The sequence below is a fragment of the Oncorhynchus keta genome, unplaced genomic scaffold, assembly GCF_023373465.1.
Source record: "Oncorhynchus keta strain PuntledgeMale-10-30-2019 unplaced genomic scaffold, Oket_V2 Un_scaffold_3076_pilon_pilon, whole genome shotgun sequence".
Taxonomy (NCBI): Eukaryota; Metazoa; Chordata; class Actinopteri; order Salmoniformes; family Salmonidae; genus Oncorhynchus; species Oncorhynchus keta.
In genome coordinates, this window is record NW_026290911.1 from 61,198 (window position 1) to 67,092 (window position 5,895).

Sequence of the window (5,895 nt, forward strand, 5' to 3'; positions counted from 1 at the left end):
CGAAGGAGTCCCTGAAAGATTTCTCAGTGAAGGAGTACCATGGAATATTGGCACACGGTCCTAGAGCCTGAGAAGGGAGATATGGAGAACTACAAGTAGGAAGAAGTGGGAGTTTGTACTATTTTAATTAGGGCGGATTAAGTTAGTTTCACTATTACGTATGGATGATTTATTTATTATTTTATTTTATTACTCATTTATTTTATTGGGTTATTATTCCTTTTTTAAAACGTCCAGTTGGTGGCGGCAATAAACCTTTTGGGGCGTTGTCCGTCATAAAACCCACAGAAGAAGAAGAAGACCATGTGACTTTTACGAACAATTCTGTTTGGGTGATTTCAACCAGTGTGCCATTTTGACTCGGACCCTTCCCATTCCAGGTCAGTGTTTTTTAGTTGCACGGAAGAAGAAGATGTAAGTTCTGGCTTTTTGGCAAGTTGAGTGTGTTTATTTTAGGAAGATTATGTGTTGTGGGGTTTATTATCGGGTGGGTAAATGCTACATAATGATGATTGACTGCAAACTGTTACTTTTAGGCTGAATGTACCGTGGAAAACCTCTTCAAGGTTAGGAGCGTTTGTCACAAATTAAGTGGTAAACTGTCACCAAATCACCCAAGAATGAGAGTTCTTTCGAAACAGGACAGTACCTGTGTGTTTGTTTCTCCGTCCTGGTCCACCCAGGCCGTAGGTGAGGTCAAGGATAGCAGGGTTCGGTACACGAATCGGGTTCTCGGTAGGTCCAGGTCCAAACGCCAACAGGTAAGTCCAAAACAATCCAGCCTATCTCGATTGTCTCTTTCTCTATTGTTCATAGATCCTTCCAGCACTCTCTCTCTTCCTGGTTTTTCTTGACCCTTTATCTGTGGGTCGGCTCCACCTTCTGAGGGTTCCCCTTGCTTCTGGGACTTCGGCCATTTTGTGATCTGTAGTTCTGACAGGGGTGGCCATTTTAGTTAATTGCTGTAGCCTGTACAGTATGTGCATGTTACCACTGTGTTTTCATAGTTTGCGCTACTGTTAAAAGCCGTGGTGAGATTCTAGAAGTTTTCAGAGACTGTCCTCAGTTCTCATGCATGCACAGTAAAATGTATGACTCTGTTGCACCAGACACAGGTCAGATAAGACCTACACTAGGCCAGAAATAAGACAATAAAACTAGCCTGTAAAACAAATGACTTCTCTCTCTCTCTGGGCGATATGTTTACAGTGCATTCGAAAAGTATTCAGACCCCTTGACGTTACATCCTTATTCTAAAATTGATTTCCCCCTCATCAAGCTGCACACAATACCCCATAATGACATCACAATACCCCATAATGACATCACAATACCCCATAATGACATCACAATACCCCATAATGACATCACAATACCCCATAATGACATCACAATACCCCATAATGACATCACAATACCCCATAATGACATCACAATACCCCATAATGACATCACAATACCCCATAATGACATCACAATACCCCATAATGACAAAGCAAAAATTGTTTTTTTAATAGACATTTTAGAAAATGTATAAAAATGTAAGAGACTGAAAAAATACATTTACATCAGTATTCAGACCCTTTACTCAGTATCTGTTGAAGCACTTTAGGCAGCGATTACACCCTGATCATCGTTCCAGATCTTTCCACAACCACTCAGTGTGAAAGGGAAACTGGTCTGATCCAGTGGAAACGTCATAAAACAGGCCTATCTGATTTACTTCTAATCACAAATAGCAGCTGTCTGTCCCTGAGCTCACTGAGAGGGGAAACTGAGGGAATATTTTACACAATGTTGCATTTGTATGTTGTATTTATTACATTTTCCCGAGGTCTCTCTTTGTGGCACCTGACCACACTACTGAACAGTAGTCCAGGTGCGACAAAACTAGAGCCTGTAGGACCTGCCTTGATGATAGTGCTGTTAAGACTGCAGAGCAACACTTTTTTTAATGTATAGACGGACTTCTGCTGTCGTATCAACATGTTTTGACCATGACAGTTTACAGTCCAGGGTTACTCCAAGCAGTTTAGTCACCTCAACCTGTTACATTTTCACGTTTTTTATTCCAAGACAATGCCAGTGGCATGTCGTTAGTAAAAATGTAAAAAAGTAACGGACCTAAACAGCTGCCCTGGGGAATTCCTGATTCTACCTGGATTTTGTGTGAGAGGCTTCCATTAAAGAACACCCTCTGTTGTGTTAGACAGGTAACTCTTTATCCACAATATAGGGTGTAAAGCCATAAAACATGTGTTTTTCATAGTCAACAGACTATGGTCGATAATGTCAAAAGCCACACTGAAGTATGACGAAACAGACTCCATAATCTTTTTATAATCAATTTCTCTCAGCCAATCATCAGTCGTTTGTGTAAGTGCCATACATGTTGATCATTGTAAGCCATTTAAGTCTTTCGGATCCATTCAGATCAAGCATTCAGATCCCTTCACATTTTCCACATTTTGTTATGTTACAGCCTTATTCTAAAATTGATTAAATTGTTATTTTCCTCGTAAATCTACACACAATACCCCATAATGACATCACAATACCCCATAATGACATCACAATACCCCATAATGACATCACAATACCCCATAATGACATCACAATACCCCATAATGACAAAGCAAAAACAGGTTTAGATATTTTTGCAGATTTATTCATAATAAAAAACTGAAATATCACATTTACATCAGACCCTTTACTCAGTATTTTTTAAGCACCTTTGGCAGAGATTACAGCCTCGAGTCTTCTTTGGTATGACACTATAAGCTTGGCACACCTGTATTTGGGGACTTTCTCCCATTCTTCTCTGCAGATCCTCTCAAGCTCTATCAGGTTGGATGGGGAGCGTTGCTGCACAGCTATTTTCAGGTCTCTCCAGAGATGTTCGATCGGGTTCAAGTCCGGTCTCTGGCTGGGCCACTCAAGGACATTCAGAGACTTGGGGTCTGAATACCTTCCGAATGAATAAAGATTCCATTAAAATACCCTCCCTTTGGAACCCTAGACAGGAGCCATGTGGGATTGTCAGTCGAAATATGTCTGCATCTTCCTCCTGCTGGCTCTGTCAGGCCTCTTCTTCCTGTTCCGTAACATCAACATTCTGGAGGTAAGGACCTTGCTTCTATCACTATCTACCTGCATCAGCCTACACACCACTCCCCTTTAGTGACCCCTAATCTCCTCCATAGTGGAAGCTCAACAGTACATTGGACTTAAGCAGCATCCACTCAGAGGGCTCTCCTCCTGGCCCCGATCGCAAGCTGAGCTTCTTCTGTAGCCACCTGGTCCAGGAGCCCTCTACCGAGGAGGCTCTGGAAGATTGTTCCCTCCTGGAGTCCATCGCCGGGCCAGAGCCTCTGGCCGTGACGACACCCCTGGACCAGACCAGTGACCCTGCACACAGTCTGTTTGCAATTCCTTCCAGCAGAGGGAGGGAGAGAGAGGCACGTCGGGGACCAGCTAGAGGCTCTGGTCCTTATGAACGATTTCCAGGGGCGTCCCAAGAGCCGTGGCGGGGACTTCCTGCTGGCCCGGCTGCACTCCCCAGAGTTGGGTGCGGGCGTTGCAGGACAGGTACTAGACCACTTGAATGGGACATACTCTGCTATTTTTCCGTTACTCTGGGAAGGGTCTGTATGGGTGGAGGTGACACTGGTCCATCCTAGCGAGGCAGTTTCTCTTCTACGACGCTTACAAGAGGAACGGCTAAACTGGGTGCCTTCCAAGAGCCTGTTCCGTTCTGGATTATTGTCTGAGACCACCGAGTGTAACCTGTGTCTGCCGAAACAACCAGCAGCCACTGTGTGATTACACAGACCCCCGTACAGGGGAACCTTGGTTCTGCTACAAGCCCAAGCAGCTTGTGACACGCGGATCAACCACTTCAAGGCTCCCAGACATATCTGCAACATCTGACCAGCAAAGAAGCGCTGCTCTTCCAGAGGTTAGTAGGAGGTAAAACATAATGTGTGTTTGTGAATGAAGGACTCGATTCAATCCGTAAGGCTGAAGTTCAGCGTTGTAGCATTAGAAAGGTAATTAGAAGGTAAAGGTAAAGGTAATGTTACCGCGGTAACGAAGACTGCATTCGTGGCCAATGTCGGCTCAATGGGAAATTACCTTTTTAAATTTCACAGCTGCAGTGATGAACTTGGGTGATTGAATCGAGTCCAAAGTGCACTGTCTGTTTCATCTTGCTGCTATGCAGTATTTATGCCCCCCAGATTATACAGTGGTTCAGGTGAATGGTATTGCTTGCTACAGTTTTTTTTCTAATCACGTAAAATTATTCCAACTGTTCTTATTTTTTAGTGGCATCAACATCAACGTGCATATTCATGCACCGCGGTCTGACAGCGTCACTGTGCTGCCAAAGGAGAAAGGTGGGAATTTTGCTTAAAATTATTGCAGAGTGTGAAGAAAAAATGTGATTGTATCTGTAAAGTGATGGTAGCTTTGTGCATCACGACAACTTCCGCATTTCAGACAAACCAGATGAGGAAAGCAGCAGTGTAGCGGCAGGACCGATCAGGACCCCCTCCTTCTGGGTATTACTACCAAGGGTCATGGCGGGCGCTGGATGGTGTTGTAATACGCCAGTTTAACGCTGCCGTTATTCAGTGTCTGAAGGGCAAGCAGGTGTACATGTACGGAGACTCCACCGTTAGACAGTACTATGACTACCTCACCAGCTTTGTGCCAGGTGAGTGTTGTTTGCCAAACCTGTTACATCTTACACCCGACTGTGTCTCAGGTGTGTAAAAATCTCTTTCTCTCTCAACATTCATCTCTCATCTCTCTCACTCACTCACTCACTCACTCACTCACTCACTCACTCACACTCTCTCTCTCTCTCTGTCTCTGTCTCTGTCTCTGTCTCTCTCTCTGTCTCTGTCTCTGTCTCTGTCTCTGTCTCTGTCTCTGTCTCTGTCTCTGTCTCTGTCTCTGTCTCTCTCACAGAGCTGAAGAAGTTCAACCTTAGAAGTCATGTGAGAGCGGAGCCATTCGTGGCAGTGAACATACCCAACAACATCCTGTTGAAGTACCGCTGCCACGGCCCCCCCATATTCTGGCCCCCTCTCAGTGTCAGTCAGCTGCACTATGTAGCTAATGAGCTGGACGGCCGGTGGTTCAGACACTGTTGTCGTCATCAGTGTTTCCACCCATTTCAGCTTTTTCCCTCTGCAGGCCTACGACGTATTCCAAGGGCGGTGGTTCGCCTTCTGAACCGGGGACCGTAGTAGTTGTGCGCTCTGCCAACCTGGACCAAAGGAAGGACAACTTCATCAACAGTGACTGGATCTTGACCCAGCTGGACGGGGTGCTCAAGGCCATCTTCAGGGGTCTGGATGTGATGCTGCTGGATGCCTGGGAGATGACCCTTGCCCACCACCTCCCCCATGATCTTCACCCAGCCCCCCCCATCATCAAGAACATGATAAACACAATCCTCTCTGGTGTCTGCCCCCCATCATCAAGAACATGATAAATATTGAATAATGTGGTAACCAAAAAAGTGTCCTTCTTCTTAGTTGTCCGTGTCTCTTCGATTGTCATGTAGTCAGAAGGTTCCCTTCGTTCTATAGGATCTGGTCCTTAAACGTTTTTTGTATTTCTTCTTCCAGAAAAATCTGACGAGACAAAATAAAGTTTTGGCTGTTTTTACTTGATTCTTTGAACGTCATGAGTGTTTTTAAATTGTGCGGGTCTGACCCACACCACAAGGGTTAATGGCATCACAAAACACTCAACCATATGACATTAGTTTTCCATATCTCCCCACTGACCATTCCCATTCACGTTCTTTATGTTAGAATTATTGTTCCATTATCCACTTTTTTGGACGTTAGAGTTTTGGGTGGGCAAAAGTCTCTGGAGACA

The 5,895-nt window shown here is 44.7% G+C and overlaps 1 pseudogene; it reads left to right on the forward strand.

The window, feature by feature from the left end:
• Positions 1-352: 352 nt before the first annotated feature.
• LOC118382095 (NXPE family member 3-like) lies at positions 353-5,664 on the forward strand (annotated as a pseudogene).
• Positions 5,665-5,895: the final 231 nt, after the last annotated feature.